Source organism: Melanaphis sacchari, unplaced genomic scaffold (genome assembly GCF_002803265.2).
Source record: "Melanaphis sacchari strain LSU unplaced genomic scaffold, SCAv2.0 Contig130_pilon_pilon, whole genome shotgun sequence".
Taxonomy (NCBI): domain Eukaryota; kingdom Metazoa; phylum Arthropoda; class Insecta; order Hemiptera; family Aphididae; genus Melanaphis; species Melanaphis sacchari.
The window spans coordinates 7,827-20,466 of record NW_020270535.1 but is presented as its reverse complement, the minus strand read 5'-3'; the positions used below and the strand labels follow the sequence as shown (position 1 = coordinate 20,466).

Below are 12,640 nucleotides of genomic sequence, written 5' to 3'. Positions count from 1 at the left end.
ATTTATTGTAATCATTAACTTTTTCGACTCGGCTACTTTCATAAATATTTAAGTGATCGCATATTTTTGTTGAATAGTGTACGTATATCCTCTACTTTAGAAATAAGTAATAACTAATAAGTAATTAAAATGAAGTATTATATGATTAATGAAAATAGATACACACAAAATGAATAATGAATAATAATATAACCGATTTATTGATTAGTGTAGTCGACGTAAACAATTGAATTGCAGCAAATAATGGTAAATAGTGATAATTGATACATAAATCTAATAAAAATAGAAACATAAAAATTAAAAATAATAAAATACATCAATTTTATAAAAAAAAAGTGCAAAAAATTTTCCTCCCCGGCGGGGAATCGAACCCCGGTCTCCCGCGTGACAGGCGGGGATACTTACCACTATACTACCGAGGATTGTGATAGAAACGTAGAAACTATTGCCTTTTCATTATGTCGTTTATGTATTTATAACATAAGAACTAAGAACATAAAATAGAAAAATATGTAAAATGTATTTGTTTATCGTGTAAATTAATACCTTTCTATTCTCAAATTTCTTTCGTGTAATTTAAAAATATTACTTTTTATGAATAATTATGGCTTTAACATTTCTTTATTAATGACATTCGTAGGTATGTAAAAGCATAGTTCAATGGGACGTATAGCATATTAGTATCGCCGTTTTCTCCGTGCAATTAAACGTTTATGAATTCACTACGACTTTCGAAATTGTTTGTCTGAATTGTCTGCATAGTTTTAAAACTACCAATCGGAAAACTTTTAAAGGTGCTATACTAAAACTAATCGTATACTGTAGAAAAGTTGAACTTGCAATATTAAACATTCGTTTTGATTCGAATACGATTGTCGAAAGACAAATCGTATTACACTATATGTGTAGGTATATATATATTAACATTGGACTAAAAAACATTACACCTTAATCGTTGACAAGATGTACAGTAAACATGTCCGTGTCAAATCTAACGCAACTTGAAAACGGTTAAAACGATACCTAACTATTAGATTTTCTACTAAATAGGCAGAAATACCTACACTGGTGACTGTAAGTAACATTTTAAGAGGGAAGAGGGTAAAATAAAAAAAACCCTAGAATATTTAAAACATTATCTGTAATATTCATTAGACTATAAGATTATATTATTTTTTCAAAAAGGAGGAAAAGTGTCCTTATAAGTATGCATACTTTATATTGATCTCTATTCACTAGTTCCATTATAATTTTTAAACATAGGTACAGTAGAACCTCGATATTCCGAACCTCCGTTATTTGAACGTTATTTTGTTTCAGTTCATATATCCGAACGTCAATGCCTAAAATATCACGAAGTATACGCTAGTTTATTATTAGTATGAATGTAATTTTATAATGTCTAGATGCGATTCGTCAAATAAATATTGAACAATTTGTCAAAAAAAAATAAAATAAATTAGGTGTAGGTACATTATAATAAGTTTATAATATTTAATGATATTTTTGTATTCGTAATAAGTAATAACGTAATATGTAATGTGTAATTGATAATATTTAATAATAATTCTATATTCATTGTAATAGTATTATTTTTTTTTAATTTTGTTATCTGAACTCGGGTGTATCACAATTAGTTTGGATAATCGAAGTTTTACTGTACATCGAATCTAATATAATTGTTTTATTTTGGTTTACATGAGACTAGACAAGATTTAGTCACCGTTGAAGAGAAATTAGTCAACAAATCGAAGCTGAAGTCTATTGTTAATAATACTATTACAATAATATAATTATTTTATTTAATTACTATAACCGATTTAGGAAACCCGAGCGATTAAACAGCAAGCGTACGAGTATGTTAAATTATCTACCAACAAAGTCTGCAGGCGTAATGGTTGTTCGTAAAAAAAATATAATAATTATTCGTTCATTTTGCGAAGTTCATGCGAGACTAGAACACATTTTAGGGAGTAATATCTAGGCAATTTATATAGCGTACCTATAAATTATTTTGACTGTACAATAAATATACAATATTTATTCAATATGTGTATTGATTTTATATTAGTACATAAAAATTTAATCCATAGTATGTTTTAAATCTGTTATCATCGTATTAAATTACAAGGAGTACAAGGTAAAAGTATTGTACGGACATCGTTTTATAAATTATAAAAATATACTTACGCACTTATAGACACCCATTTATGTAAAACTAATATAATATTTAATACAAATAAAATCCTATTTAAATTACTCATTTCACAAAAATGGATGTGTATATTATAAAAAATATTGACTCGTGTAATCGTATCATGTAATTTTAAAATCATAAAATATAATTTCTTTTAAAAATAAAACCAAATAAATATATTATAACTAGAGCATGAATTTGTATACATAAAAAAGTATCAAAATATATCATATAATTTGCAGTAAAAATCATAAAAATATGCAAGAAAATTTTTTTATCTGTATAAAATTAACAAATTAAATAATTTATAATAATTAATTACTTAAATAAACTAAGTATGTAAAAAATGTTCGTTTTAATATGCAATATATTTCGAATTTTGTAAAACTATACAGAAATATACGAATACATTTTCATCATTAGATTCAAATTATTATAATTCATGAAGATAACTGAAAACTATCTAAAAAAATGAAAAATAAAATAATAAGCAATTGCATTTAAATCCGCGCTTTGGTTATTATATAATGCCAAAAAAATTATTTTTAATTTTTCTACTTGACAAAATATTATTTTACACAACTTTTTTAAATTTTTGCTTTAATATGCAATACATTTCGAATTTTGTAAAAATATGGAAAAATATGCAATAATCATTAAATATGCAGAAATATGCAAAAAAAAATTCACCATTAGATTCAAATTTTTATGATTTGTGAAGATAACTGACAAAAATTCAAAAAAGTAAAAGGGAAAAATATGCAATTGCATAGAAATCCGCGCTCTAATTATAACAACTATGCACAATTTTTAGTGAAGGTGATATAATTTAACATATAGGCAAGTATCTCTACAATGCAATATTATAATAATTGTCATAACATTTATTTTTAACCAAATCTGATGACAAAACATCATACGTCTGGATAATATCCGTAAAAACAAAAATAAAATAAACGACTAAAAATACATTTATCAACGTTTGACAACATATCTCTAGGGAGCGTAGTGTGACGAAATTGTATTTTTAAACTAATGTACCGCATGCGCTGTGATAAATTATTTCCTCCTGTCAGTGGATATTTTAACCAAAGTTTTCTCTAGGTGACATTTTTGTTGCCTAGTAGACATATTATACGAGTATTTAATTACTTGGCGACAACGATTATTTGTAAAGATTACGATATGTTATTTAAAAGTATTATAATATAACGTTTTGTGTTTAATTTTGTTATTTATTTATATTTATATTATTTCGTTCGATAATTTGAATTTGGAAGTAAAAATAATTATTGAAATTTTCTATAATGGAAAACCCGTGTACCCATCACCTTAAATACTCCTAGAATAATACTGTATGCAAGAAGCAATTTATTCTATTCCACAATGCGACATCTTTCATCCGGTCATCAGTCGTTCCAATAAATATCTACAAATTGTTTTCAATTTTACTTTAGTCCTGGTTCCTACAAGCTAATTTTTATATTTATTTTAATATATTATTTTTTTATACTTATATAATAATATGTAAACTGTATGTTATTGATCCCTTTTTTATACTAAAAAGGATACGTTTAAATCATAAATTATTTGTACTTGTTTATGTGTTGTGATTTTTGATGGTATTGTTAGATATAGGTAAGGTTTTGTTTATTTAACTCTGAAAAGTATTTTTTAGACATTTATGTTGATTTTGATTATGACGTGACGCGTGAATTTTTTTTTAACATCGCCCAATGTTAATTGCTAAAAATATCCACTGCCTCCCGCTTTTAAAAAACACCGAGTTATACAGATTCATGTTCATATTGATGAACATAAAGCAATTGACGAATTGACCTACTTTAAGGTAATTTGACTTTTATTTGGCCAAGTAGGTTTGAAATACGATCTAAAACATATCAAAAATACTACACACTCGTAACTTGCATAAAAATATTTAAAAAATCGTGAAAAATCCAACTTTCTTAACTTTACCTTTGATAATAATTTTAATCACTTTAATATTAAACAAATCTGAAAATATATAAATGGTTCTGCTGAACACAAGTTAATTATATTATGCGTGGATCAGAGAAATAATAAAAATAGTGTAATCACACCCTCTTAATAATTTGTATTCATAGTGTTATGAATTTTTATATTTGAACAAATTGTATTCTAATTTTCATGAAAAGTCATAGCTACTATAAATACTTAACAAAAATCATTAAATATTTAATTAACATATTATTTTTCTAGGTACCTAATATTAATCCTGTTAATATGACAAGTATCAAACAATTTTAAATAATACAATATTTATTTTAAAAAAAATCTCTTATAAGAATAAACAAGGTATTAGGTATTACACATTTCAACTATATTGTTATAAACTATAGACTAGATATTATATTTTTAAACTTCGATTATCTGATAGTATTTTCATAATAATGTAAAACAGTTTTTAGTATCATTAATAATATTATGCGAGATCATTGTTAATATTTAAATCAATGTCTAACTTTAAGTAATTTGTTATAATTTTAGCACGGGGGCCTATCGCCCCTGCATAAGAGCTGCTACTAGTGTATGATTGTATGAATATATCAGAGTTTTGTATAAACGTCATCATAATTCGAAGATAAGACTCAAAGCCTAAAGTTGCATTTATACGTTATTTTAGATTCTGAGCGGAGCGTAAATTTGCGAAGAAAAACAATTCTGAGCGATGACGATATAACATTTGGGTGACTAATTTAATCAAATAAATATCTAAATAATACAAGTAATATTAAAATGTTAACTAATATGTTCCTATTTTATAGTTTTTTTCCACTAAAATTTTTGAATTCTTACCTCCAAAAATTACCTACTATATAAGTATTATTTAGTACAAAAAAACATCCATTAAAGTTTATGATCAGAGCATTTTTTTATTATGTAAATAAATAAATAATTCGCACCATTTTAAAATTAATACATTTATCACAAAGCTCAGAACTAAAATTTGACAATTTAATATAAAAAAATTCCTAGTTCAATATAATTAGTGAAATTAAAAAAAAAAAACAATTGAGAATAATTCCACAATTAATTTTTATGAGCATTATATAAAATATTAAAATCTATCTTAAATATTAATATATTAACTATACATTTCGACGAAATTGGATATATACTCGTAAAATAACGATTATTATAGTTTATATACAAATATTTTACATTTTTAATTTTTAAGTTTTTTCATTAAAATATTATAATTATTTATAAAAATTTTGCTCAATCAAAAAACTTGAAAATTTAACACTTGACATAAGTTCTTCATAAATTGATATTATTGAATTAAAATACATTTTTGTTTTTCGTGGATATTTGAAGTTCAAATTTTGACGAAATTACATAATATTTAAACAAAAATATTGATATTATTTATTTTGTTGTTATTCAAAATCATTATTATTTACCATTGTATATTTTATATAGACAATGACAATTTTATAACAAATAGATTAATTTTTTAGAGTTGCACAATTGCGTATTTACAGCTTATAGACTATGACGATAAATCGGTAGAATAAATTAGTAAATAATTAGTAGTAGTAATTTGTTTTTGAGAAAATTAATATTAATATTTAATTTTTCAAGTTTTAGGCTTTTACTATGAAAATTGAACATTTTATACATTTTAAACTACAAAATAATTTTCAAATTATTGTTATTTTGACGAATTTAGTTGATATTCTAACTTTAAACACGTATAAAATATATTGTATTTTTAATATGTCATGTTTTATTTTGTACATGAAAATTTATAAAGAAACTTATATCACATTTTCAAGTTTTTTGACCACCACGAGAACATATTTTTACTGACAATACCTGAAAAAAAGAGTCAAAATATTCTGTATATTTTACTATGTATATATAGGAAATTCAAATATGAATATTTGGCGGAAATTTCGAGTAGATACCTACGATTATTCTCCTTTGAGTTAATATATACTATTATCATCATGTACCTACGTTATAATCGCTATAAACTTTATTAAGTTTATTTAACAAAAAAAAAAAATTGAAAGAAAAGGATAGGAACCATACTGAAAGCTTAGAAGAGAAATGAAACAGTGTAAAGTTCACGTAGAAGTACAAAAAGTAAAAGTTTTAAAAGTTCAGAGTGATGGGAAACTGCGTGGATTATTTCATATGAAATGTGGTTACATATTACAAGTAGAATGTAGATGGATGATAGACATGGCGTTTATGTTTAGTGCTTACTCTGGCAGATGCCTGTTAATAAAGTACTGAGAGAGTCGTTTGAGTTCGAGATAAAATTGTCCAATTTATTGGTGGCACCAGAAGAGCAGTTTAACCCGATGAAAATCATAAATCTATAATAAAAAAAATCGCGTTTTAATTATTTATTTTCATTTTTCTGTATGTAAAAAAATATAATGATTTAGTTGTGTTTTTAGCATACATTAAACATACGTTATATACAATACCTATGCATTATTGTAGAATTTCATACATTTAATATTATGTATACAGCTGTATACACTGTATTCGTGTATATTATGTGCTCGCCAATCAATTAAAATATAATTCCGTATAGTGTCAACGAATTCTCAGTAACGAGTCGCATCGTAATTTGTTAATCCTATAAATTTGTTTCCTAGTTGATTTTTGATTTTTATCTGGTTTTTATAAAATATTACTATTACAATAGCCAGACGGCTTCATTTTTCCTAGTAATCTCTTATTGAAAATAACTAAGTATGCATTTAATAATAATAGGTAAGCCTAGTTTTTTCTTAAAATAAATGATTTATTTCTGTATTATAAATATCTGTATCTAAGTTATCTATGCGTTGGAGATACATATTGTACAAAAGAATTTTTTTAATCGAAAAATTAATCATTGTGAATGTTTAATTTTATTTAGTTATTTGATGAATATTAATTGTAATAATTTTATTGCTTCTCGTAGAAAAATTGGTTATCTTGAAGTCACACAGGCTGAGTAAATATTGATAATAACGTGATAGTGATGTATAAAATAAATATTAGGTATCTAGTTCATATTAGTTTAATCAGGTACAAACATCAAACAAAATGATAAAATAATACATAGTAAATAAGGTTGACTGCTATGAGTTTAACAAATCAACTATAAAACATAAAAAATGCAATAAAAATTTCAAAATTGAATTCGTTGTTACTTATTTCATTTTTTTGAATAAAGTTATACTGGAAATTATGCGTTGGTATACGCCCCAAATATATATTAGAAAAAAAAATAATTTTAGTAAAAAACATGTTTTTATATATAAAGTTGGAAATTATACGCAAAAGTCTAAAATTTAAGAGCTGAGTAGGTATATTATATTTTACAATAAAATCAAAAGTACATCGGTTGTAATATTTGTATCCTAAAAAAACTTCAACGTTAATATATTTATTTGATAAAATAGTTTTTATTTTATTTATAAATTTTCTTTTTATAATTGAACTTTGCCTAAAAAAAAAAAAATTCCCTTAAGTAGGTAGCTCCATTGGAACCCTTCCTATATCACGCCTCTTTCATGATATGTAAACCACCTAGATCATTAATACTTTTTATGCAAAATTTTGTATGGTTGTATATTTCTTTTACCTAATAAAAAAAAAAAAAACAAAAAAAAAAAATCAAACTTTTAACATTTTATTAAAGATTCCTCATATTAATTAGCTTATACTGAAACCATAGATTATAAAAAAATATATAAAATCAATTTTTATATAGAACTTTAAGGTAAAATTTGAATGAAATTAATTATTTAAAGATAAATAATGGTATTAATTAATGAAGTAATATAATTTAAAAATATTATTTATAGGAAATTAAAACTTTTATGTATATTATATTATTATGGATTTTACTAAACACGATAATATCTTTGATTAATTTGAAGATGTTACCTACCTATATATTTGTATTATAAACCTATTTTTATCGTCTTGCGATATTTACAGAAATATATTATTACATTTAGTATATATAAATAAGTAATAATTAAACAATAAATGTAATATTTTCGGAAAAAATTATATTAACTTATCACAGTATTAAAAGTAAAATAAATGATTTTTTATTGGTACTTTATTCATAATTTAAAATATTTGTCATAATAGTGGGCATAAGTGATCAATGTAATGAATAAACTAATGATTATTTAATATAATATAATATAATATTTATAAATTAAATAATAAAATCTAAACGTCTATTTACATTTTCGCTTTTTTCGATAGGTACATATTACCAGGTCACCTTGTATAGGCAATATATTATATTATCAGGTGTATAATATGTGAATTTTGAAATATAGGAATATCAGGATTTGTAGAATTATAAAATCAATTTGAGAAATAATATGTCTTGAGGGGGGATGGGCCCGTAAGCCCCCCTGGATCTGTCCTGAGCTAAATATAAAAAAAAAAACTATACCTATGAAATACCTATAGGTAATTGGTGATATAAGCCGACAGATCACTTCCGCTCATATATATTTTTCGTACAATAATTAAATTATGCTATTGAATTCAAATATAACATATTTACATAGGTACCTAAAACTGTGATCAACAGGACATTTTTTAATGTAAAGCAGAGCGGTTATTTCTTGCCTATTTTTTTTTTTTTATTAACATAGATAAAATATGTAACGATTCTAACGAAAAGACATTTAATTCGTTCTGTTAGTACCAATCCTCGGTAGTATAGTGGTAAGTATCCCCGCCTGTCACGCGGGAGACCGGGGTTCGATTCCCCGCCGGGGAGGAAAATTTTTTGCAATTTTTATTCTTTTTTTTTAGTTTATTTCTATTCATGATTTTAGAAAATAGTACGTGCATATTATTTTTTTTTTTATACAAGGCAAGCAATTCTATATATATTGTATTTTTACGTTTTTTTTATATGTATAGTGCATAGCCTCGTTATCATATGACTGATAAATAAATATCATAGTTAAAAAATAATTTGACTTGGTTTATTGTTTCCTTAGATTTATTTTATTAAATGGTATAAACGTTGTAGTAGTACGCTTAAACAAATAATTTTAAAGGTCATAACATTTTATAATCAGGATTACTATTTATATATGTTGCCAAATTGTTGTATCTTTTTAATTTCAACGTCAATATATTTAATTCGTTTTTCAATTGCGAACACATAATTAAATTTCTATCTCTGTGTTTTGTATCATTAGATTCTAGTGACTTCGTCAAAGACAGCAGCTCCAATTTTTTCTATATGAAAAGTAAAACTACTTAATTATATAAAGTAATATTTGAAAAGTGTTTTTAATTGATAGTTAATTATTTTAGGGTACCTTTTCAAACAATTGTTTAAGTTGTATAAATTGATTTTTGGTACTTTGTCTGAAATGTTTTATGATTTTGTCTCTTATACTTGAAGCAACCGAGTCTTTTATAGCAAATTTATATTTTTATCTTTCTAAAAAAATAATTTTGTTACTTTATGCATATAATTATTAACATAAAAGTACTTTATCTTGGAGTAATTGTTTAATCCTATGATTCCGGTTCCAATCCAATGAATCGATTTTTAACTTAAACTCTGATCGTTCTTGACTACGCGTTTCCAGTATCTGTATAACATTATCTTCCAATTTTGAAACGTTAATAAGTGATTTTTTTTCAATTTCAATCATGTCTTGTAACATGATATACGCTTCATGAGTTTTCAAAAGACTCACATATGGATAAACGATATCTTCAATGACTGATTCAGGATTGAACTTTTCATTTTTTATAGAACTATAAGTTGGCTTTTTAAATAGTCTACTCGATTGTGTGATCTGACCTTCTCCATATTGATATTTAACATAAATAGTACCACTTTCTAGATCAAAACTTAAAGTGGCAATATCTAGATCTTTATGTTTCGATTAATTTCTTAAATATTTTTCAATTACACACTGCAATATATTTTAATAACATATTATCTAAAAAATACTAAAAATAAACCTAATATTAGTAAGCTACATATTAAAATACCGAAGTAAAGTATTATAATAATATATACAACTTAATAAACATTAAGTGACACATCGTCATCATATCTAACGATATAATTATTTACATTTATATTCGTATGTTCTAAGAAATAATTTATGTAGTATTTTTTCCGAATAAAACCGATTATTAATCAATAAAAACGTTTTTATCGAAGTACAATTCAAAGGCAGCGTATTTTATTTTACATTCTTCGTGAATCAACAAGTTTTATAAGTATATTGTTATCGATTTTGTATAGAAATGAGATGAATATTGAATGTATATCCTGTCCAAGACATTTTTGAAAGAAAATCCATAAATTCAAACCTTATGTTTAATCTTGACAAAAAAAAAAAGAAAAGATATATTTCATTGATTTGAATACATCTGGAACGAATTTACTTTTACAAAATACTTATTCCTTTTTCTTTGAAAACATATTGCATTCATATTAACAATATAACGACTTGATGGAGTTTGAATGTTCTTCGTATACCGATGACCGATCAGCAATCGTTATAGTATGCTTATAATACAATAGTGTGTATAAGTGTGTTAAAAGTATTCAATAATATAAAAGCTTAAATTTTAGTATTAACGCCTGAATAAGAATTAAGTATTTATTGTAATTCATGTATTTGTATCCCTTTTGATACGTTTTATTAAACAGACAATAACGATTAATGATTTAAATTGAGAACCTAATACTCGGTTAATGCTATCGTAAGATCGTAAGAATAAAATAAATTCCACGAATAGTAATTTCTAGTAGTATCGTACTTCACAAATCAAATTTATATTTTAATCATAACACTGTATGCATCTTCTGTAGGCTACTAATTGTAATTTAAAAATAATTACTCCGAGCATACATAGCATAATTTTTTCTTAATTCTTATGTTGTATTTATACATTTTATAGTATTTGTGTATTTTAAAAATATTACAATACTTAATTTCTAGTCGTCACTTAGTTTTAATTGTACCTACGTTTAGTTTACAATGGCCAATGAGTCGAGTGTATGCTTACATATAATATATTTTTTTTATTGAATTATGTTTACATATTGTTTATTAGAAAAACAATATATTTGAAAATAACAATAATTTGGTAGATATTTATTAAATTAGTATCGAAATAATTAACGTATTAATATGTGACCGTATTCCAAGTAAATCAAATAAATGGATGAAATTTTAGTCTATGTCATATGCATATAAACATATATGAATAGTATATTTAAATATAATATAATATATATAATGTAAACAAATTATGAAAAATTATATTGAAAATGTTATAAAATTCGATGAGATTTAAACATTACTCGATATCTAATAATATATTTATATAAACTTAATATACAAAGACTTAAGGTTACGACAAGCAATAATAAAAAATAGCAATATTTAAAGTAAATAATTTATTATATACGAGTAGTAGGGTCAATCGTCATATATTATAATACTGTAATCAAAACATACATAATACTTCATTTTATTTTTTTGAAAATGTTTAAGTTTTATTTTATTTTTTTAGATATTTATCTTTTTTAAACTAATACAGATGTAATTATGTGTTTATGAATACAAATAATAATAGCTAAGAAAGACATGTTATAATTAATTTTGTTAACATACAAATATATATAACTTTTTATTTAAATTAGTAATAATTGATATATTTCAGAAAAGTAAACACCATTCCAATCGCCGTGATTTTCTCAATGCAATGGTATTTATTATACTTGTATTATTACAGTGCCAAAAAAAAAAATATATATAGCCATTTGAAAAGAAATAGAGTTTACGACCGCCGGCGGTCATGAATTGCCATGATGTTTTATTGTTAACACGATCACAGTATGTTTCCAAAAAAAAAAAAAAAAAAGATCGGGGGTAGAGAAAATTCTTTTTAGATGTACTCAAATCGATAAAAGCAATATGGATTTCATTTTTATTGTTAAGATGAGACACGGCCACACGGGGTTTAAATTTATGGGGGTTGTATTTTTTAAATGGTTTAGTACCGGTTGTGCATTCAATACTCGGCTCTTTTCTTTAATGTTAAAAACGATATACGTGCCTATAACACCACCTACCGATTTATGGAGAATGTAAAATAAAATACATTATAAAATGTCGAGTCGAAGGTTTTTAAAAATAAAAAGAAACACACTGTAAAGTAAATCTGTTTTAAACATTCACAATGTACCAAATTCAACGAGATACAGCATCAAAATATGGGGTGTGGTACAATCGGCCGACAGACATTTGGCCGATATAAAATGGCCAATCAGTGTTTATTTCAGACCTTCTACCCCGGGGATGTATCATACATTTTCAAGGGAGTATGCCTTAGAAGTAAATAATTAAGGGAAGTAAAAATATCGTTTTAAGC

The 12,640-nt window shown here is 24.5% G+C and overlaps 2 non-coding genes across 2 annotated transcripts; one reads left to right on the top strand and one right to left on the bottom strand.

The window, feature by feature from the left end:
* Window positions 1–350: 350 nt before the first annotated feature.
* On the bottom strand, window positions 351–422 carry Trnad-guc. The gene has a single exon. It is a non-coding gene; the product is annotated as a tRNA-Asp (tRNA).
* Window positions 423–8,927: 8,505 nt separating this feature from the next.
* Trnad-guc lies at window positions 8,928–8,999 on the top strand. Its single transcript has one exon. It is a non-coding gene; the product is annotated as a tRNA-Asp (tRNA).
* The last annotated feature ends 3,641 nt before the right edge of the window (window positions 9,000–12,640 follow it).